Source organism: Prosopis cineraria, unplaced genomic scaffold (assembly GCF_029017545.1).
Source record: "Prosopis cineraria cultivar Desert tree isolate PC_DT_omini unplaced genomic scaffold, ASM2901754v1 PC12, whole genome shotgun sequence".
NCBI classification, from domain to species: Eukaryota; Viridiplantae; Streptophyta; class Magnoliopsida; order Fabales; family Fabaceae; genus Prosopis; species Prosopis cineraria.
The window spans coordinates 11873228-11898356 of NW_026555343.1; the positions used below are offsets into that span (position 1 = coordinate 11873228).

At 30.9% G+C, this 25129-nt stretch overlaps 1 protein-coding gene and 1 pseudogene across 1 annotated transcript in view; one reads left to right on the forward strand and one right to left on the reverse strand.

Annotated features, from left to right (window-relative positions):
* The window catches only part of LOC129289491 (patatin-like protein 1), an 86670-nt gene that overhangs the window by 57770 nt on the left and 3771 nt on the right, over positions 1–25129 (forward strand). The window lies entirely within an intron of this gene.
* On the reverse strand, positions 10238–13070 carry LOC129289493 (patatin-like protein 2; annotated as a pseudogene).

Genomic DNA, 25129 nt, shown 5'->3' on the forward strand with positions numbered 1-25129 from the left:
TCCTTTAGTGTTTTCATAGAAAATGAGCAAATTTTTAGAATACCCATTCACGTTTTCAAAATATCAATACGCATTTCCATGAAAAATGAACAAATATCCTTTTGTTATTCGAATACGTAATTATGATATTCTGAAAACAAAGGCCGTATATGGGATGCACGAGTATATATGACATCATAGATATGCAACTAGTCTTATATGCAAGAATCTTCAACAAAATGCAACCATCTTCTACGAGCAAGAAACTAACCATGCATATGCAAGAATCTCCCTCTGATGTAGTAGGCTCCCCTCATACAAAAGTCTTCTTTATATGCAACTAATTAGTTCATATATGCAACTTATCTTCCTTGAAGTTGATTTTGTCACAAATGCAAATATTATCAAGCATATGCAACTAGTTTTCCAGTATATGGAGGCATCTTCAAGTAAATGGAATCATCTTCCACGAATGAGCAATTGATCATGCATATGCAAAAGATCTTCCTCTAATACAATAGGCTCCCTTCATATGCAAAAGTCTTCCCTATATACAACTAATTAGTTTGTATATACAATTTATCTTCCTTGAGGTGGATTTTGTCATGAGTGCAACCATTATCAAGCATATACAATTGCTTTTCCCATATAGCAGGCATCTTTAAGTGAACGCAATCATCTTCCACAAATGAGCAATTGACCATCCATATGTTCTCCCTCTGATGCAGTAGGTTCTCCTCATATGCAAAAGTCTTCCTTATATGCAACCAATTAGTCCGTATATGCAATTTATCTTCCTTGAGGTGGATTTTGTCATGAGTGTAAACATTATCAAGCATATGCAACTAATTTTCTTGCATATGCAGGCATCTTCAAGGGAATGCAATCGTCTTCCATGAATGAGAAATTGACCATGCATATGCAAAAGATCTCCCTTTGATGTAGTAGGCTATCCTCATATGCAAAAGTCTTCCTTATATGCAACCAATTAATCTATATAAGCAATTTATCTTCCTCAAGGTGGTTTTTATCATGAGTGCAAACATTATCAAGAATATGCAACTGATTTTCCTATATATGCAGGCATCTTCAAGCGAATGCAATCATCTTCCATGAATGAGCAATTGACCATGCATATGCAAAAGATGTCCCTCTGATGCAATAGGCTCCCCTCATATGCAAAAGTCTTCCTTATATGCAACTAATTTGTCCGTATATGCAATTTATCTTCCTTGAGATGTATTTTATCATGGGTGCAATCATTGTCAAGCATATGCAATTGGTTTTCTTGTATATGCAGACATCTTCAAGTGAATGCAATCATCTTCCATGAACAAGCACCTGACCAAAAATATTTAACATATCTCCCCTAATGCGATAACCCATGTGCATATGCAAAATTTTTTTAGGATGACTAACCAGTATATTCAAATAAATATTGCATTCAGGGCTTGGGGTAGCCATTTATTCAAATATGCTCTATCGTTATCATGAATAACTCAACATTCCTTGTCGGTACATGTGAAAACTTATTGCATATGGCTGACGACTTATTACATTCAGCTGCAGATACCTTGCATATGGGTTAAGAATGCTTTAAAGCCTTAGTGTCATTAATTTTCAAGATAAGTGAGTTGTATATTCAAATAAATATTAGTTTTTCATGATAATCATTTGAGATATCTTGAAATTTTAACAGTTAGTAATGTCACTAAGCTCCTGTAATCTCATCAAGATAACTAACTATAAAGGGTATTCAAATATATATATGTATATACATGTAATAGCAGAGCCTATGTATGTAACACATATTTTCATGATAACCAAAAATAATATTCAAATATATATGTATAATAACATATGATATAAACAATTAATATCTTATGCAAATCTTCATTTCCTAAACTTTGAATACAAGGTAGATAATCTATTTTTCTATGTAGATAAAAGCAAGTTGATGGACATGAACATGTACAAAAAAAAAATCCATCATAATTATACTCAATCTATTTTTCTTTCTTTGATTGTTGACCAAATGATATGAATGCTAGCCTCTTGCAATCTATTCTTCTTATGGGTGATCAGCCACCAAACCAATTCCATCCTTTTCTTTGTCGCATCCTCCTGCAAAACATTTATTTATTTTAATCATACAACTTCACTCACTTGAGAGAAACTTGAACATGTCATGTAGGAATGATTGTATGTTTATCTTAATCTACACTCTTCTCATTTTGCCATCTTTGCAACCATCTCACAGTCCCACCTACATTAACCAAATGTGTCAACCATCATGAAGTTTAGAACCTATATATGTTTCAACTATATTATACTCACTAATTGTCTTGTTATGGGACAAGTGCAAATCGAAAGCTAAGTTAGGTATTTGTCCATATTCATCAGGTTTCATATATGCAAGAAGTTGACAAAAATTTTGGGCTTGTATGCATTCAAAAAGAAATTATACCCAAGGTATATGACATAATATCTAATTTTTAAAATCTATCCTATTGGAAGGATGGCATGCCACTTTCTTCCCCATCCTCCCTCTTCTATGCAAAATAACACCTACATATGGACTTTCTAAAGTTGGTAGTAATGAGTTAAAGAGGTAGATTGTTAATTCCGCTTCCCCTTCACCATCCTTTCTCACCACCCAAACTTCTTAAAGTTCACAACCTATTTCAACATTGCCAATAAATTAATTGTAATTTATTGTTCATGGGATAAAATCCCCACAAATCACAATAGAAACTTCCAAATAAATTAAACAAGTAGAGAAACGAAGATTAAGGGTGTCAAATAATGCACCTTAAACCCAAAGCCGCAGAAACTCCAATGCTGTCGCTGATGTCCCCTGGGTATGTTGTCTCCTTGGTATCACATGATTACTCCTCAAGTTGCCAAGAAGTTAAAAAGCTGCTGATGCTGCCAATTCTTCCTCTTCTTTGTTTGTCCATTCCACTGCCCATGAAAGCCTCTACTTGAACCTTTTTTTTTTTTGGATTTTCAAATGTGATTTGCCAGGGTCGTTTTGGTCTTTTAACAACAGGACAATAATGTCAATATTTAAAAAACTAATGCATATATATTTTTTTACTTGTTCATGTATATTTTAAATTTTTTATTATGTAAATAGATTTATTTGGTAATTTTAAAAATATTAAATATATAAATTGGCTAAAATAATACTCAAACGTGCAGTTCAAAAAATTTAAAAATATTTTCATCAAAAAATTTATAAAATAATAAGTTAATATAATAAATTACTCACTGATTTGTGTTCATTTTTTTATTTTAAGAAAAATTTAAATTTTTTATTTTAAATATTGAAAATCTTAATTATTTAAAGTTTTTATTGGGAGAGTGGGAAACAATTAGATCATAAGGACAAACTAATAATTTAAAATTTTTTACATAACTACAAATAAAAAATTAATTATTTTAGATTCTTTAATAAAGTATTCCTAACGATATTAAGGATTAAATTAAAGTGTATGTTTTAAAAGTAAAAGAGTTGTCCCTGTAATTTTAGCAACATGGATGGGTAGTCACTGGTTTACTCAAAATATAAAATAAAAACTTCAAATATGAAATTAAAATCTAGGCAGATAAGCACAGAGGCTGAACGTGTTGCACGTGGTGCATGATTTCCACACGTTCACCTGCATTCATGCTAGCGTACCATTCTTAAGTATAATAATCCCTAGCATGGAGTAATTTTTTAATTTTTTAATTAAATTACTATTTCATTTATTATTTTTTCTTCAATACTACTACTCATGTATGGAGAAATTTTTAGTAATCTTTATATTTATTTTCTAATTATACTACAACTTCATTTATTAATTTTTTTTAAAAATGATACATTTAAATTTCAATTGCGATTATCAAGCCACTTATATAGGGTATTCATTAAGGGTATAATTAAAAATTGAAAATATATAAAATTTTCTAAGAGATTAAGATTTTATCTAATTTTTTTAGAACTATGAACTAGTTACAAATATCGTATATTATGGCCGGATGGAGTGCTCTTCTAGCTCCTATTTATAAGATGTAGAGAAAATATTTTTTTATCTTAACTATAAGGCATATCATTGATTTTTTTTATCACAAAATGTCCTTTTTATCACCTATGAGTGTAAGAGAATATATAATTAAAGAATGTATATTTAATAAGAACAAAGTTAAAAACTTATTATACCTTTAGAGAGGATTAATGATTTTTAAAGTATTCCTTAGTTTTGATAAAGCATGTTTGAACTTAAAAGTATACTTACTGATAAATAGGATCAAAGAAAATATAGGATAAAAGTAAGTAATTCATACTTTTTCAAAGAATGGTATTTATATTCTTTTGTTAAAAGTAACTCCCTCGATTCCAAATTGTAAGATATTTTTAAAAAAATTATGTATACTAATAAAATTTACACTTTACAATCTCAAAAACAAAAATATAAATTTTTAAAAATACTCTTTCTTTAATATATCATTATTTGTGAAACATTGAATAAATAGAGATAGTGGAAGAATATAAGAAGGGAAGGGTAATATTAGAACAAATACAATTAACAAAATCTTATTTTCATCAAATATCTTGTATTTTGGAACAAAAAATCACCTGCAAATTAAAAGTATATTGCAAACCGTGATGGAAGAAATCTTAATCTTTCAATTTTACCTTTCAATGCAATAAATGATCAAAATTAAGTGACGTCTTGGAGTTAAAAAATCCAATAACACAATGCAATAAAAAAAAATTAAAGTCAGACTAATAATCATTGAGAGAAAGGTGAGAATGAAAAAAAAAACCCCGTAAATATTACATATTATCCTATATTGGATCAAGTAGCATTTTTAAAAGTTATCTTGCACTCATTCGATTCTATATATTAGTCACTTTTTAAAATAAATTAATGATTACATAAATTAGTTACTTTGGATTGAAAAACGAAACATTAATTAGCTGTTTTCTAAAAATCACTCTTTATTACAAGTTCTAAGAACTTTTCCTCTCTTTTTAATTCTTACTTTTTAAGTAGCATTAAACCAAAAGAGTTATTTCATTTTTAGACTATTTTAATGATTTAACTATTTCTTATTAATTTGGGTGAGATAGTTAGAAGTACTTACTCCAAAATGTCCAAAATATAAGGCACTTTCTATTAGTTAATCTATATATATATATATATATATCTGCATAAAATCAGGAACCCCAAGCACACGTGTCAGCTTATTATGAAGCCATATCAGCTCCATGTTTTTCTCCAGTGATGACAAGTGTACGCAGGTTAAATAATTTCTCAATGATAATTATTATTCATTGTTTGAAAACATAATACATGCATTTAATGTGTGTGGATAAAGTGAATTAATTTTGTGATTTCATTCTTCAAGTTATGGAAAGTATAATCATGGGATAAATTTGTGAGCAAATTGAATTCTTGAATCCATTTTATTTTGATCAATAATTTTAGGATTTAACATCAAATGACTAAACAATCGTAATTTAGGAAGTTTTTGACCATAATAAAACAATCATAATAAAATAACTTTTTGGAGATTTCTCACGGTGATTTGGACCATTTTAGGAAGTTTAGGTAATTGGAATTTTTTTAGGTAGTTTATGATAATTGGAAATTTTTTAATTGAGTCAAATAAATTAAATGATAAATGTGTATATTATGCATATTATGTAGTTTATGTTTTAGGTAGTTTATGCACATTCCTTATATTATATATATTATATGCACGCCTAACTTGAATAGCTACAGCAAGTCTATATAAATAGTAGATACACCATTAGCCTTTGTCTAATTTTTAAGCATTGTACACATTATTATTGTTTGTCATTACTTGCCACTCAGTTCATCATGGTTTCCTGCATCAATGTTTAGTTGCTTTCGAAGCTAGAGTAAGGTCACTACTCCCAATCTATCAAGCTACGTGTTGTGAGGATGTATGAGATTTTGTGAAAGGTTCAATCAATTGCAAAGATTGGAAACTTTAACTTCATTGTGTGTGAGAGGGAGGTATAGTTTTTAATTTCAGCCCCAATGGCAATTTATATTTATGTCTTGTGTATGGTTATGGTGGCACTAGTAAAACCTATATTTGAAACACTTTGTCAACCTCTCTAAGATCAAGTGGCAGGATTGTTCTAAATGTTGCATCAAGTGGAATAACCTTATTAGTGGAAGAACCACATACTCTCAGTTTGTATATCTCTTGCAATTCATGAAGATTCAGTTTGCAACATAAAACAAGGTAGTCATCTCACAAGTTGATAGGTCACGCCTCATTAATAATATAGGATGAGACACCTATGGCAAGAAAGTATTGCTTTGAAGTAGTTGACAAACAAGATTTTTAAAATTGGATCGAATATTGAACCAAAAAGTGTTAATAGTTCATGATTCACATGGTCCAATCAGGTTAGACCAAGGGTTGAATTGATGACATAATAATTAAATTAAAAAAATTATATATGTATATAATAATCTAAACATAAGAAATAAAAATGAAATTGCTACTTAACTTAAAACTAAAATCAAATATTTTAAGTTTATTATGACTTAACAAGCCATATGATACAACATAATATCAAATGATTAAAAAAATTGGTCATTTTCTAAAAAAAAAATTGATACAAAAATTTTTGTAGAAAAAAGAAAAAGAGCATTTTTTTGAACAGTCTAGTTTTTAAAAATTAGATTCGTTCCCGGTCCGACTATCGGTCCAAAGCAAGTCAATCTGGCTTAACTACCCAAATGGTTTTTTTGGCTCAACCAAACTGTTAGCCTGACTGGTTGACAGTTTGATTGTCCGATTTCGTTCGGTTTTTTAATCATTGTTGACAAAACACTGAGGGATATCCTAAAGTTTTAAAATGGTTTGGTGGCTGCCATGCCATTTGGTGGTAAGGTTATAGTTTTTTTATAGGGATTTTCATCAAATACTTCTAGTGATAACTAGAGATGGGTGGAAGGACATCATTTTTGCATCCATTAACTCATCCTATATATGGAAGGATTGCATACTAATGACTCTAACTAAGAACGTAAGACTATTGCTAACAAATTCTTCCCATACAAATAACAAGCTTAATGATTTTGCACAATAGATCATTGCTATAGAGATGGAATGATTGTAGAGAATAATGATGGAGGGGCAAAAATCACCATTCCAAATGGCATTTTACTGCAATGTTCTGGGGAACTTATAAAATGAAAAGTTGATTCTATGTATCCAAATGTTTAGTCATCTCAATGACTTGTCCTATTTTAGAGATAGGGCTATGTTAGCACCCACATTGCCTATAGCCAATAAGGTTAATCAATATATGCTATCTATGATTCCTAAAGATGAAGTGTTATATTTAAGCTCAGATAGTGTGTGCAAGCAAGATAGAAATATTGACTCAATAGATGACTTATATTCCACTAAGTTTTTAAACTCAATATCAATGTCTGTCCTCCCAAACCATGAGCTGATACTTAAAGCTAGAGCTCCTATTATGCTTTTAAGAAATATTGATAAATCTCTTGGTCTTTGTAATGGCATGTGTCTAATTGTCACCCAAGTAGGAAAGCATATTCTAGAAGCACAAATAATTTTAGGATCAAATGTTGGGACAAAGTTCTATATTCTAAGGATTGATATGTCACCTTCTGACTCTCAACTGCCATTTCACTCTTCACAAGAGACAATTTCCAATTATATTGTCTTTCACTATGACCATAAACAAGAGCCAAGGTTAGAGTTTACTTAATGTTGGGCGGTATTTACCAAGACTTGTCTTTACACATGGCTAGCTATATATGGCTATATCTTAAGTGCGAAGTGGGAAAGCATCAAAGATATTAATCCTTGATAAAGATGGTAAGCCCACAAATGTTACATCGAACATAGTCTATAGGGAGATTTTCAATAATCTAACTGATGCATGACAATCGCCTATTCATTAAGATGCCTTAATTTGTTTTTTTGTTGACTCTTTATTTGGTGTAATAAGTGGTTGCATTCATATACAATATGTGTTACTTTAGATCAAACAATGATTAAAATTTACCTAACACATCATCACCATGATTTTTTCACCGTCATTCTTAAATATTGATCATTTACATATTAGTTACGTCTTATTATTATTTTAGCCATATAATTACTCCATACGTAAATATTTTTACCATCTAACCATTAGAAGTTATAAAAATAACATCCCGTGCAATGCACGAGTGATATACTAGTGTTAGTCTAAAATGTACTCCCTTTGTCCTTATTATAAAGCATATCTATTTAACATTTCATTGGAATCAATAAAATATGATAAAGTCATTAATTTTGTTTGAAATAGAATAAACTTTAAGTATTATCCATGTTTAAATGAAGCTTTTTAAAATTTGTATTATATTCTATTTCATATTTAATGAGTTTAAATAAGAGTAACATTGAAAAAATGTAATTAATATCCTATCACATGCTTTATATTAAGGATTAAAAAAATATTTCTAAAGTACATCCTATAATAGGAATGGGAATTAGTAGGATACTTTACCAAAAAAAAATTAATAATTTTAAATTTGTATTTATACATATATACTAATTGTATGCCTCGAACCAACCTATTTCCACCATTGTTGATTCCCCAAAGAAAAAACATTGTCACATGGGAGGATTGTGACAGAAGGGAAAATAAAACATGGAAAGAGGACCATAATCTTGAAAGCATAACATGTATTTGAAAATATCAAAATGTTATTCTTTTTTTTTTTGTATTGGTATTCAGAAGTCATCAGGAATTTTCTATAATCTGAACTCTGAAAAAGAATGCAAGAGAATGGTATTTTGATATTTTCTATAAATTGTATATTATTTTTTAAGACTATAGTCCTCTGTGGACATTATTCTCAGCCCTATCCCTTCCCCGGTGATGAACAAGTCATTAAATTTCAATGTTTTTAAAAGTTTTTCTTTCTAGTTTTTTGTTCATTATTTTCCTCCAATTTTTCCTATTCAAACCAAGCCTAACTTCTCATTTATGCACATTTAAATATAGGATTAAAATTTTGGAAGAAAAACTATTTCCTAAACGAATCCAATAAGCATGCATGGTTTTTAAAATCATGTATCTAGATTTGTATTTATATATAATAAAAATACTTATAAAAGATTTACTTTATTTTCAACTCAAGAAAATTGAGAGAAGATAAAACTGAGAAATAAAATATCATCACTTGTTATATTTGAATGAACATGAGATAACAAAGAAAAAAGAAAGGAAAAACATAACTTTGAGTCCCTGTAGTTTACTCGAGTTTTGCTATAGATCATATATTTTTTTTCAATATTCTAGGTCGTTGCACTTTTTCAGTGTCCTAAGTTCTTATAATATTGCTCATGGAGGAACCTAGAACACCAAAAAATAAAAGCATAGAGACCTAATTATATAAAAAAAAAAAGTATAGAGACCTATAGTAAAACTCGAGTGAAGTGCAGGAATTTAAAATTATATTTTTTCAAAAAGAAAATAAGCAAATATTGTAGTAGCTATAATACCTTTGTGTCATAATGTATAGTGTTCAATGTAATTAGTATTTATCTTTGTAAAAGTAATTTGAAGGAAAAAAGTTATATTAAAATTAAAATTATCAAAATAATTCAAAATCAAATTATTGAATATATTTTCATGTTATTTATATATTTTGAAACTAAATAATTCATGAGAAGGGCTCCAAAAAACAAAAAGGTTAATGAAATACTAATAATAAATAAGATGATCCAATGATATGGATTCCAACGGATTTTCCCCCTTATAAATTTAGGATAAGATTTCTATTAATTTATTTGGTTAATCTGAACAATTTTTCATACATTTATTATTGAATTCTTTTTTTAATATATTGATACATTTTTATACTCAATTAGGGGGTTATAATTATATATCAAACTTTTCTAATATGTACTCCCTCCAATTTAAAATATAAGTAGCTTTTAACAATATTTCATAAATCAATAAAATCCTTATTCTCATGAAAATATATATTTTTTCCTTTCAACCCCTAATTCCAATTTATGATGGGTAAGAAGGTCATAAATTCATTGATACAAGAATCTAAATTAATAAATATAAAGGGTAATAAAATGGGAAAAATAATTATTACAAATACTAAATTACTTATACTTTAGACCAACATTAATTGGAAAAAAGTTTATATTTTGGACTAGAAGGAGTATATATATATATATCAACCCGACACACAATATAGGCTTTGCATTATTGCATTCAAATTTAGAATAGGGTACAACATCCTCAAACCACAGCACCGCACAACTGAAATAAATAGGTAGCTACCACAGAGTTGGACCCAAGAGGATGGCTACTTATTCTCTCAAGCCATTATACAATCATTAAACCACACAACAATCAACTTAACACAACCACATTATTAAAGCCTTAACGAAATCACAAACTGAGTTTAATTATTGACTCCAATATTGCCAATTTTAATGCCATATATAATGACATTGCAGAACGACTTTACTTATTGAGTGCTTATATTTGCCAGACGTTCTCTCTTCTCATTGACAAGTATCTCAGCCATCCTGCATCGATAACAAAACAAGAAAAAAGAGACTCAATAACCAGACATTAAGAACTATATATTGAAGATGCCAAAGTAAGATTCTTGTTTGACTAGCTAGGGTTTCAAGTTTTGCAAGTAAACCTAAAAGAAATAAGCTACTTGTTAGGGCTATGTGTTTTGTGTGCGTGTGTATATATTTACTTTTGAATAGCCTCTGCATTTGTTGGACCACCGGGTATAGGTTCAAGCTTGAAGTTGTCCAAGTTCATCCTCGTCTCAGTTTGGTTTAACAGACTATTTGCCAAAGCTTCAAGATCACCCAAGTTCTTCTCAGTGGCACAATCCAAATCAGCCATATTTTCACTTAATACATCCGTCTGCAGAATATGAATAAAAGAAATGGTTTATTCAAATGTGTGCATAATAACAGGCTTTCAAGTTGAATTTGGCGAAACCTAGCTCTAATACCAAAGAACACCACATCATAATTCAAAATCTCAAGCCTCAAGTTTATGGGTCCTTCTTTTTTATTATATATTAATTATGAAGCCAAAATTTATCCAATATAAGACTTTCGATTGCTGAAGTGTGGATGATAAAATCTGAGATGACGGATGTACCTGAATTCGAAGGTAGTTGCTCTCAGCTCCAAGGGCACGAAAAACAGAGGCAAGATGATAATCAACAAGGTCCTGACTTCCATCAAGTGCAAATTCAATGCTAGGTTTAGCCTATTTCAAAATACCCCACTTCTGTGCATCTTTGGCATTGTAAACATTGGCTTTCAGGAATCCAGTTCCGAAAGCCACCAGCACGATTTTCGTATAGTCATTTGGTTCAAAGGTTGAGAAATCAGGATTCTTCATCGTTATTTGTTGTGTCACCTCACTTATAGCAATTAATGCCTGCAATGTTTCCAAGTCCATTCAAATTTAACAAATTATACATGTCATAGTTTTACATATAATAAATTAACATATATATTAGCTTACAGGATTATTGGCTATGATACCGCCATCAATCTGAATTCTGTTTCATCATCTTTGAAATAATAAGGTGGTAGATAGGTTGGCGCAGCTGAAGTTCCAATGCAAATATCTGATAGCTGGGCGTCTAAGCCACCAGGGAGCTGCATATCGTCCATATCCATATAAGTTTATTAATTATCAACTTTTGATGATCATTTTAGAAAATACAATCATAAAAAATTTTACTTATTTCAAAAATTTTCATATCTTTTGAAATAAAATACCTGTACACATAATTTTAACATGGGTGCATGGTCCAAAGTCATGATACTCCCCCGGCTTATTATTATCCAACATTTTTAAGTAATCCACATAAACAAAAAAAAACTGTTTTTATTAGTTGATATTCCAAAATATTTTCCCCCAAATTTACATTTCCAAAATTAATTCACATAATTTCCCCTTTTTTCTGGGAATCATTTTAGGTTAAATCTATTAATTGTTCTTCACATTTTACAAAATGCTTACAATAAACAGGGAGAATATCAATACTTGAGGATGAATTAACTAACATTCATGAGTCCAAATAAAATGAGGTATGGTCGCTTAAACACGAGGTATTGGGCTCAAGTTCGAGTTCATGTAAATGCTAAAACCATATCTTTGGGAGAGTTACTCCCAATTAAACTTGATAATGCTTAAATTTAATTCAGTCTGATAGCCATATTAAAAAAATGAATTGTAGTGGATAATGAACGCGATCATTATATTTATACCTTCAAGCTTGAGAAAATAGTGGGTCGGACTTGTTTCATATCGAATGTTGGGATTACCACCTTAGTCAATGTGTCATGTAGTCCTTTTCCTTCCAGATAGAACTGTATTGCACTATGTAAATACTCTCCATTGTACTTGGGCTTGTAGAGATAGTTCCAGATAGATTTGAACCAACTTGAATAAAACAATATTGAAGAGGATTACGTGAGTACCATATGAAAGATTCAAAATTGACCAATTAAAACCTTAAACAGTACTTGGGTTTCTCATCACCAAACTACTTTCAAGGAAAATTAGTTATGCAAATTTGAAATTTACGTACTTCTTTGGGGGGAAAATTTCTGGGGATTCTTTCCTATAGAAATCTTTGATTTGTGGAGCAGAAAACATAGGACGATGGACCCCATCTGGGGCTGTGAGCATTGCAGTGATGATTCCACCTGTGCTAGTTCCCGCGATCACGTCAAAATAGTCTGCGATCCTCGCATTCTCATGCCCAGAAACTTTCTGAATCAAATAAAAATAGAGAAAATCATATCTTAACTCAACAGACGAGTGACCCAGATTTACATACTATTATAACAATGTACGTACCTGCAACTCCTCCTCTAGTTTCATAAGTAGAATAGCAGGTATGATCCCTCTAACCCCACCTCCGTCAATACTGAGAATAGTGACAACCTTCCCAGCTGATGGAGGTGGTAGCTTTGCTGTTACTTCCATTACTTATCCAGCAATGAAGGTCTCAGACAAATGATCAGAGAGAGAGAGATAGAGAGAGAGAGAGATAGGGATTGCTTGTGTGCTCTTCCTTCGTTGGCGTGAATGGTATTTATAGACCCCCCACCGGCGGGCTACAAATTTTTATATTACTTTTCTTTTTGAAAAAAAAAATTATGTGTTTGTATCCTACGTCTGGCTCATTTATTAATGACTTAATTATATTGTAGATCGAGAGATCTCGTCTAGGTCTTCTCTCTTTATAAATAATGAGAGTCAAGCTGGTCATTATAAATTATTCCAAGTCCTGTCGATATAAATTTGGTCGTTATAAATTATTCCAATATTAGAAACGTACGTCAGTAGATAAAGAAAGACTGGCAGTTTTTTGTTCGAATTATTTTTTCAGTTCTACAAAGTAGTATTTTCCGCCAAAAGATTAGTGCGAGAATTTATTTTCAAAAATTTGTCCACAACATTTCTCTTGTGAACAGCTTGGGTACTATTTTGATAGAAAATTTCATAACAAATCTGTGAAATAAGTCGTTAGAAAGATAATAGCATGTGGTGCGAACTAATTTTTAAATCTCGTAGAGGTTTGTTCTCAGGGATTGTGTATTCGTGAGGGGGCACACAGGAATATCAATACTGTTTGAAATTTTTTAAAAGGAAAATATCATTCAAGGACCATTGAAGCAATTTAATATCAAATAAGGACCAAGAGATTCTGAAATGTCAATGCAGGATTATGGAACTAATTTAAAAATAATTTTAGATGGGAAAAGATTATGAAACTTGTCAACTAGAGAATGGTTTATTGTTAAATTCAAATGAATACTTGTTAATTACAAATGGTTACTTGTTGAAACATGACTTTCACTTGTTTCTTTCCACATCCAAGCTTTTTTTATATTCTTGCACTTGTTAATTAATGAATGGTTTCTTGTTAAATGTGAGTAACTACTTGTTAATTAACAAATGACTTGTCAATTTAAAAAAAGCATGGTTACTATAGTTTTTTTTCCCATCTAACATTATTTTCAAAGCAGTCCCCTGATCCTGCAACTATATTTCAGAATCATTGGGTCCTTGATTGATATTGAATATTGATCCTCAATGGTCCTTGGCTGATATTTTTTCTCATGGAATCATTTCAAGAAAACATCAAATTTGAATAACAGGAAGAAAACGGAGGCAAGTGTTTATAATTTCATATTTTGGTCACTATGATGATCTCAATATTACAATTTTACAAACATCGAGGGATATAGTCTTGGTCCTCTTTTTTTTTTTTTTTTGGGCTAAAGAGTCTTGGTCTCCTTTACGTAAATCGAGTTTACCGTCCTGCGCGGATCGTCATGAATTATATTCCGAGTTTAGTGCCGTCCAACGATCCAACTAGGATTCGATTATTTTGTGTTTCTCTTATGGAAAACAAATAATTTGATTTTCTAGGTTTAGGATATTTAAGATTTATTTTCAGTATTTTAGTAATGGAGCATTGTATCAAATAACATAACATATCTAGAAGACTAGTTATAAGTGGTCATTTTGCCTTGATTTGATATGTATTTTTCCCTTTTATTAACTAAACAATACATAAAATGAAGTTAAATATGATTAAAATAGGGCTAAAGAACGTTTTTCCTCCTAAACTCAAAAAAACCTATATTCATTTATGGAAGAAAGGCAACACAAGAAAGAAAGAAAGTTAAAAGAATAGCCAGAGGTGACCCCACTGCATTAACTTAAAAAAAGAAACAGGTAATGCTTAAGAGTATGAAATGACTACTACCCTCATCACATATATAAATTCCATCAGTCATACAACCACCTAAAGGCCTCTGTCCTCAACTATCAGCAAGCATTAACCGTAAAAATTTTCAATAAGAAATCAAGCATGAAATGCAATAAGATCCAAACTTGGCAATAATACACAACATAAACATAAATAACTAGTTTAAGGCTTTACAATAACTAGCCTCAAGCCATAGCATGCTTCCCCCTTGGCTCTACTTACATGTTCCCTTGAAAATTGTTATGCCACAATAATGAAACGCATGGTACTAGGAACCATAGTTCAATTTAAATAGGCTTGCATAGATAGTTTTAGAACAAACAAATGAAGTCTAGATCATTTTAGGCAAGTAACATCATAATCTCAAGTGTATCTCCCATAAATTGAATGAAAAGCTCACACTATAGTCATTGATAACCTCTAGAATTTCATGTCATTTTTTCACATTTTTCTTGGATTTTTAATATATTTTGAACCAATTGCACATAATTTCAATACTCAAGTTAGGAAATTGCATATATTGTTTTGGAAATTCACACCATGGATCTATTTTGATATTGTCAAGCCAATTTATTGACATTTTGGTTCAAGGCTATGTTGGGGACATTTTTGGACATTAAGTGATGCTCTGGAAGGTATTAAGATAAAGAAATCTGGTGCAAAGGTGAACAATTTTTGGCTGATAAAGTTAGGGTTTTAGAGTCTAGAAAGGTCATGTTCAACTAAGGCTGTCATTTTGGACTTTTTAGGAGTACTTGGAAGCATTAGGTGTGCTAGTGCATGGATTTTGGTGGAGGTTCAGCTTGGATTTAAAGATTAGAAGAGATTTTGGCTTTATATCTTGGTTCTTATGTGTTAACTTCAAGATCCAATTTATGCCATGTGTAGATAACTTCAATATCAACTTTTTCTAGAAATTATCAAATGACATAATTAGAAGAGAAGAAAGAGGGGGAGAGAGAGAGCTAGGGTTCGTTGAGTTGGAGTTTTGGAGCACAGATTGAGGCCTCTCAACTCTCTAGTAAATGATTCTAAGCTCTAATCCACTTCCCTTTTCTATGTTTTAGGTTATTTGAGGTTGATAATTGATGTAAGGGTTAGGGTTCTGAATTCCTCGAGGTTTCTACCAATTAATCTTGGTTTAATGATTATGATTAAGCTACCTAGGGACTCCTAAAGTGTTTAATTGGTTTATCTTGTTGATTTGAGGTTCTCGAACATATTAGAGCGCAAGTCCTAGCTAGGTTCTAATTGTTGATGATTGTTGATTTGGATGGTGATTACAGTTGATAGAGGATTGTTTGGACGGATTAGTGTTGAGAAAACGGTTCGATTGGTATAGATATTGTTAGATTGGATTTTTGTATTTTTGGGAAATTTGAGGCGATGAATGAGGAGCCCAAAGGGATTAATTTGAGGTTAATCATGTGATTATTGGGGAAAGCTATAATTTAAATTGGTTTAGAACGACTTTGCCGATTTATTTGGTATTTATGAGAATTCATATGATTTTGTAGACTAAGTTCAGTAATTTGCGCCCTTCAGCTAAGGCGTTTGTAAGGGTAACTCTTTTTGTTCTTTTCTTGATTAAAGGAAACCACATTTAATTTACCTCGCATGTTTGATTTTGTTTCAGGGTGGAATATATAAGATGCAATGTATATTCAAAATAATATGATTTTATGAGAAATTTTTGGTTAAGTGGGATGTTGTATTGATAATTAAATATGTGCATAAATTTTTGAAAAATGAGAATATATCATTTGATTTGGAAGCAAAATTGTTGAGCGTTTATGATGATTGTAATTACTACCATGAGTTGTATATGCTGAATTTATATGAGTTGTGTTTATTTGGGATGGAGGCTGTTGTTGGAAGTCTTGAAGTGATGATTATTGATCCATTTGACCACATGGTTTGCCACCATTAGGCACCTAGTGGTTGGCTCACATTCTTAGGCCCCTTGGTGTTTTTCCTTCCTTTTGCTGGGATTGGAGTCATTCCTTGGAACATATGACACCTTTATGGGTCATAAAAAAGAGAGAATCCATGGATCAGTGTTGAGTTTTGCACCTTTGGCTAGGTTGCATCTCACCATTAATGAGCTTGGTGAGGTCTGATCATATGAAAAGATTTTATTTGGCTCTAACAACTCATGGGTTCGTAAATAATAAGGATGGTATAAGATGGCATTTGCATATATGCAATGACATTATATAGTTATACAATTTACATTACATGATTTATTATTTAATTAATATTTATTTATTTACTATTCTTTTATTTTCCCCAACTAGCCGAAGTATCTCTAAAACATGTCTGCATGCATTTTATAATAATTTCATGCGAAGGATTGGGATCTGCGAGGGGGAAGCAAGCAGAGACTTGAGGCAACTGTTGTATGCCATGTTTGAATTATTGCTTGGATGACTGTTAAATGTATTGTTTTGGATCATGACCAATATATATATGTATATATGTATGTATAATACAATATTGTTTTGGATTGAGAGCTAGTAGCTAGACGGGCCTGAGGTCCTAGCATTTGTGATTCATGATATATATATTGTTTTGGATTTGTGATTTATGACGACGACGACGAGGGTGTTGTTATAGAGGTTGATTATAATTGTGGGGTATCCTTGTTTTGCCAATGTGCCTTTTCCAACATCATCAATATTTCCAACATCAATATTTTATTATCACAGTGGATGTTGTTTAAAAATGTTTTACCAAGCGAGGTGTTGCATTTTTGGCAGCAACTATGTTATTTAGGCACGATGGGTTAAACGAAGAGAGGGAGAGGAAGATGAACGGCTGCGATTATAAAGGTTGAAAGTGACTGCACATGGGTTATTAATTATAGTTTCATCATGAACCTCATTCATCTATTTTTATACAAGGGAGATTATTTTAATTAACATCAAATTTTACTATATAATAGATTATATAAAACAAAATTTGTATTGCTAAGGATCAGTACAAGTTGCTCGTGGTGCTCAATTTCCATGTGTTCGCACCAATGAAAGCAGGGATCCGCATTCAGCGCGTCGATCTGTGCCATTCATTTCTTTCTCAAATGATCTTTATTGTTGATTTGAATTTTTTTTTAATATTATATTTATAAAAATGAAAATATATAAAATTTTAAAAAAACTTTAATATTAAGTTTGGACTATTTTTTATTCTTATTAGAGCACGGATGCCATGGTAGTCAACTAGTCATCACCCCTAATGGAATTTGGATAGTTCAGAATTTAAGGTTTTTATTTTTGTTTTATATTTATTTAAACAAAACTATGTAAAAAATGTAGAAATCTTCAATTAATATGTTTATCACTAATTTGGCCTGTACAAATTCAATTTGGATGACTCATTTTAATACTAATTTCTTAATAATTTTTATAAATTAACTTTTCAAATATACTCTGAACAGTACAGATATAATCTCAAAGGTACAATTTAATATTAAACTTTTTTTATAATTTTTACAAATTGACCATCTACATATACTCTGGATAGTCCAACTTTAATATTAATTTTTTTATAATTTTATATATTTTTAATTTGATAAACATAATATTAAAAATATTTTAAAAAACAATTTAAAATAAGCGAAATAGGTCATTTGGGGAGAAAATGAACAGTCCAGATCACCTTATAGGCGATGAGCCAGCAGTGCTCATCAATCCTGATGAGCATTGAATACGTATCCGACAAGTTGCAAGCTTCGGCAGTCATCACCACAATGAGCATCATCAGCAGGGGTGAGAAGATCTGAGTTGTCTAGAATTTAATTTGAACTGTCCAAATTTAAAGTTTTTATTTTATATTTTTTATTATATTTATTAAATTAAAATTTATTAAAAATATATAATTTTTAATAAAGATGTTTATCGCCAATTGATTTGGGTAGTATATATCTAATTTGGACAATCTAATTTAATATTATAAGTTTTTAAAATTATATAAATAATGAGAGTCAAGCCGGCCATTATAAATTATTCCAAGTGCTGTCGATTTAAATTTGGCCGTTATAAATTATTCCAATATTAGAAACGTACGTCAGTAGATATAGGGCTGGCAGACTGGCAGTTTTTTGTTTGAATTATTTTTTCAGTTGTAGAAAGTACTATTTTCCCCCAAGGTTAGTAAGGGAATTTACTTTCAAAAATTTGTCCATAACATTTCTCTTGTGAATAGCTTGGGTACTATTGTGATAGAAAGTTTCATAACAAATCTGTGAAATAAGTCGTGAGAAAGATACATTGCATGTGGTGCGAACTAATTTTGCGGAATAGTAAGTCTGCCAGCGGGGAGAAAAGAAACGAGCAAGTAATATATAAATCTCGTAGAGGCTTGTTCTCAGGGATTGTGTATTTGTGAGGGGCAAATAGGAATATCAGTACTGTTTGAAATATTTTTAAAGGGAAATATCATTCAAGGACCATTGAAGCATTTAATATCAAACAAAGACCAAGAGATTCTGAAATATCCATATAAGATTATGAGATTGATTTAAAAATAATTTTACATGAGAAAAGACTATAATACCCCTAGTTTTCTTCTCTTCTTTTAAAAAAAAAATTGTCAACTAGTGAATTGTTTCTTATTAAATGTGAATTAATACTTGTTAATGAACGAATGACTACTTATTAAAATATGATTTACACTTGTCTCTTCTCACAATCAAGCTCTTTTAAATTTTTAAACTTTTCAATTGGCAAATAGCTTTTTGTTATATGAAAAATGTATACTTGTTAATTACATATGGTTACTTGTTGAAACATGACCTTCACTTGTTCCTTCCCACATCCAAGCTCTTTTAGATTCTTGAAATTGTCAATTAATGAATGGTTTCTTGTTAAATATGAGTGAGTACTTGTTAATTAACAAATGACTACTTGTTGAAATTTGACTTTCACTTGTTCCTTTCCACATTTAAGCTCTTTTATATTCTTGAACTTGTCAATGGGCGAATAGCTTCTTGTTAAATGCAAATATATACTTGTTAATTACAAACGGTTACTTGTTGAAACATGACCTTTACTTATTCCTTCTCCCACATTCAAGCTCTCTTAGATTCTTGAAATTCTCAATTAATGAATGGTTTCTTATTAAATGTGAGTGAGTACTTGTTAATTAACACATGACTACTTGTCAATTTAAAAAAAGCATGGGTATTATATTCTTTTCCCATCTATCTTATTTTCAAATCAGTCATCTGGTCCTGCAATGATATTTTAAAATCTTTTGGTCCTTGATTGATATTAAATATTGATCTCAGTGGTCCCTGAATGATATTTTTTCTCATGGAATCATTTCAAGAAAACATGAGATTTGAATAAGAGGAAGAAAACGGAGGCAAATGTTTCTAATTTGATATTTTGGTCACTATGATGATCTCAATATTACAAGTTTACAAACATCAAGGGATCTAGTCTTGGTTTCTTTTTTTTTATTTTTTTGGGTCTAAAGAGTCTTGGTCTTCCTTATATATACCGAGTTTACAGTCTTGGTTGGCTCGTCATGAATTATATATTCCAAGTTTAGTGCCATCCAACGATCCAACTAAGATTCGATTATTTTGTCTATTATGGAAAATAAATAATTTGATTTTCCAGGTTTAGTATATTTAGGGTTTATTTTCAGTATTTTAGTAATGGAGCATTGTATCAAATAAAATAAGATATCTAGAAGACCAGTGATAAGTGGTCATTTTACCTTGATTTAATATGTATTTTTGCCCTTTATTAACTAAATAATACACAAAATGAAGTGGAATACAATTAAAATAGGGCTAAAGAACAGTTTTCCTTCTAAACTTGAAAGAACCTACCTATATTCACTTATGGAAGAAAGGCAGCACAAGAAAAAAAAAAAAACTAAAAGAATAGCCAGAGGTGACCCCACTGCACTAACTTGGAAAAAGAAACAGGTAATGCTTAGGGTATGAATGGACTACCCTCATCACATAGATAAATCCATCAGTCATCCAACCACCTAAAGGCCTCTGTCCTCAACTATCAGCAGACATTAACAGAACATAGTTTCAATAAGAAATCAAGCATGAAATGCAATAAGATCCAAAACTGGCAATAATACACAATATGAACATAAATATTAATCGTTTTAGGCAAGTAACATCATAATCTCAGGTGTACCTCCCATGAATCAAATGAATTGCTCATTGATCATTGTTAACCTTTAGAATTTCATGTCATTTTATAATATTTTTCTTGGGTTTTTAGCATATTTTGACCCAATTGTACGTATTTTAAATATGATCAAGTCAGGAATATTGTACATATTGTTTTAGAAATTTATACCAAGGCTCTATTTTGGTATTTTCAAGCTAATTTATTGATATTTTAATTTAAGCCTATGTTGGGGGCATTTTTGAACATTAAGTGATGCTCTAGAAGGTATTAAGATAAAGAAATCTGGTGCAAAGGTGAACAATTTTTAGCCAATAAAGTTAGGGTTTTGGAGTATATAAGGTCAATTTTTACTAAGGCTATCATTCTGGACTTCTTGGAAGTGCTTGGGAGCATTACGTGTTGCTAGTGCTTGGATTTTGGTGGAAGTTGAGCTAAGGTTGAAGGGATTTTAACTTGATATCTTGGTTCTTACCTTCTTCATATCAAAAAATAAAAAATAAGAAAAAACAAATTTACCTGACATTACATTTGAATAGTGGATTTATATAATTTTAAAAACTTGTAATATTAAATTAGATTGTCCAAATTAGATATATACTACCAAAATCAATTGGCGATAAACATCTTTATTAAAAATTATATATTTTTAATAAATTTTAATTTAATAAATATAATATAAAATTATAAAATAAAAACTTTAAATTTGGACAGTTCAAATTAAATTCTAGACAACTCAGATCTTCTCACCCCTGCTGATGATGCTCATTGTGGTGATGACTGCCGAAGCTTGCAACTTGTCGGATACGTATTCAATGCTCATCAGGATTGATGAGCACTGCTGGCTCATCACCTATAAGGTGATCTGGACTGTTCATTTTCTCCCCAAATGACCTCTTTCGCTTATTTTAAATTTTTTTTAAAATATTTTCAATATTATGTTTATCAAATTAAAAATATATAAAAATTATAAAAAAAAATTAATATTAAAGTTGGACTATCTAGAGTATACATAGATGGTCAATTTGTAAAAATTATAAAAAAAAGTTTAATATTAAATTGTACCTTTAAGATTATATCTGTACTATTCAGAGTACATTTGGAAAGTTAATTTATAAAAATTATTAAGAATTAGTATTAAAATGGGTGATCCAGATTGAATCTGTACTGGCCAAATTAGTGATAAACATATTAATTGAAGATTTCTATGTTTTTTGCATAGTTTTGTTTAAATAAATATAAAACAAAAATAAAACCTTAAAATCTGAACTATCCAAATTCCATTAGGGTGATGACTAGGTGACCACCACGGCATCCGTCCTCTAATAAGAATAAAAAATAGTCCAAACTTAATATTAAATTTTTTTAAAATTTTTTATATATTTTTACTTTTATAAATATAATATTAAAAAAATTCAAATCAACAATAAAGATCATTTGAGAAAGAAATGAATGGCACAGATCGAGCGCGCTGAATGCGGATCCCTGCTTTCATTGGTGCGAACACATGGAAATTGAGCACCACGAGCAACTTGTACTGATCCTTAGCAATGCAAATTTTGTTTTATATAATCTATTATATAGTAAAATTTGATGTTAATTAAAATAATCTCCCTTGTATAAAATAGACGAATGAGGTTCATGAAACTATAATTAAGAACCCATGTGCAGTCACTTTCAACCTTTATAATCGCAGCCGTTCATCTTCCTCTCCCTCTCTTCGTTTAACCCATCGTGCCTAACTAACATAGTTGCTGCCAAAAATGCAACACCTCGCTTGCTAAAACATTTTTAAACAATATCCACTGTGATAATAAAATATTGATGTTGGAAATATTGATGATGTTGGAAAAGGCACATTGGCAAAACAAGGATACCCCACAATTATAATCAACCTCTATAACAACACCCTCGTCGTCGTCGTCATAAATCACAAATCCAAAACAAAATATATATCATGAATCACAAATACTAGGACCTCAGGCCCGTCTAGCTACTAGCTCTCAATCCAAAACAATATTGTACTGTCCATACATATATACATATATATATATATATTGGTCATGATCCAAAACAATACATTTAACAGTCATCCAAGCAATAATTCAAATCGTGGCATACAACAGTTGCCTCAAGTCTCTGCTTGCTTCCCCCTCGCAGATCCCAATCCTTCGCATGAAATTATTATAAAATGCATGCAGACATGTTTTAGAGATACTTCGGCTAGTGGGGAAAAATAAAAGAATAGTAAATAAATAAATATTAATTAAATAATAAATCATGTAATGTAAATCGTATAACTATATAATGTCATTGCATATATGCAAATGCCATCCTTATACCACCCTTATTATTTTTGAACCCATAGTTGTCTGAGCCAAATACGATCATCTTTTCATATGATTGGACTCCACCAAGCTCATTAATGGTGAGATGCAACCTAGCCAAAGGTGCAAAACTCAACACTAATCCATGGATCCCCTCTTTTCTATGACCCATAAAGGTGTCATATGTTCCAAGGAATGACTCCAATCCCAGCAAAAGGAAGGAAAAACACCAAGGGGCCTAAGAATGTGAGCCAACCACTAGGCGCCTAATGGTGGCAAACCTGTGGTCAAATGGATCAATAATCATCACTTCAAGACTTCCAACAACAGCCTCCATCCCAAATAAACAAAACTCATATATAAATTCAGCATATACAATTCATGGTAGTAATTACAATCATCATAAACGCTCAACAATTTTGCTTCCAAATCAAATGATATATTCTCATTTTCAAAAATTTATGCACATATTTAATTATCAATACAACATCCCGCTTAACCAAAAATTTCTCATAAAATCATATTATTTTGAATATACATTGCATCTTATATATTCCACCCTGAAACAAAATCAAACATGCGAGGTAAATTAAATGTGGTTTCCTCTAATCAAGAAAAGAACAAAAAGAGTTACCCTTACAAACGCCTTAGCTGAAGGGCGCAAATTACCGAACTAATCTACAAAATCATATGAATTTCTCATAAATACCAAATAAATCGGCAAAGTCGTTCTACCAATTTAAATTATAGCTTTCCCCAATATCAATGATTAACCTCAAATTAATCCCTTTGGGCTCCTCATTCATCGCCTCAAATTTCCCAAAAACTAAAATCCAATCTAACAATATCTATACCATTCAAACCTTTCTCAACACTAATCAATCCAAACAATCCTCTATCAACCGTAATCACCATCCAAATCAACAATCATCAACAATTAGAACCTAGCTAGGACTTGCGCTCTAATATGTCTGAGAACCTCAAATCAACAAGATAAACCAATTAAACCACTTTAGGAGTCCCTAGGTAGCTTAATCATAACCAGTAAACCAAGATTAATTGGTAGAAACCTCGAGAATTCAGAACCCTAACCCTTACATCAATTATCAACCTCAAATCACCTAAAACATAGAAAAGGAAGTGGATTAGAGCTTAGAATCATTTACTAGAGAGTTGAGAGGCCTCAATCTGTGCTCCAAAACTCCAACTCAACAAACCCTAGTTCTCTCTCTCCCCCTCTCTCTTCTCTTCTAATTATGTCATTTGATAATTTCTAGAAAAAGTTGATATTGAAGTTATCTACACATGGCATAGATTGGATCTTGAAGTTAACACATAAGAACCAAGATATAAAGCCAAATCTCTTCTAATCTTCAAATCCAAGCTGAACCTCCACCAAAATCCATGCACTAGCACACCTAATGCTTCCAAGTACTCCTAAAAAGTCCAAAATGACAGCCTTAGTTGAAAATGATCTTTCTATACTCTAAAACCCTAACTTTATCAGCCAAAAATTGTTCACCTTTGCACCAGATTTCTTTATCTTAATACCTTCCAGAGCATCACTTAATGTCCAAAAATGTCCCCAACATAGCCTTGAACCAAAATGTCAATAAATTAGCGTGAAAATATCAAAATAGATCCATGGTGGTGAATTTCCAAAACAATTTGCACAATTTTCTAACTTGAGTATTGAAATTATGTGCAATTGGTTCAAAATATATAAAAATTCAAGAAAAATGTGATAAAAATGACATGAAATTCTAGAGGTTAACAATGACTATAATGAGCTTTTCTTTCAATTCATGGGAGA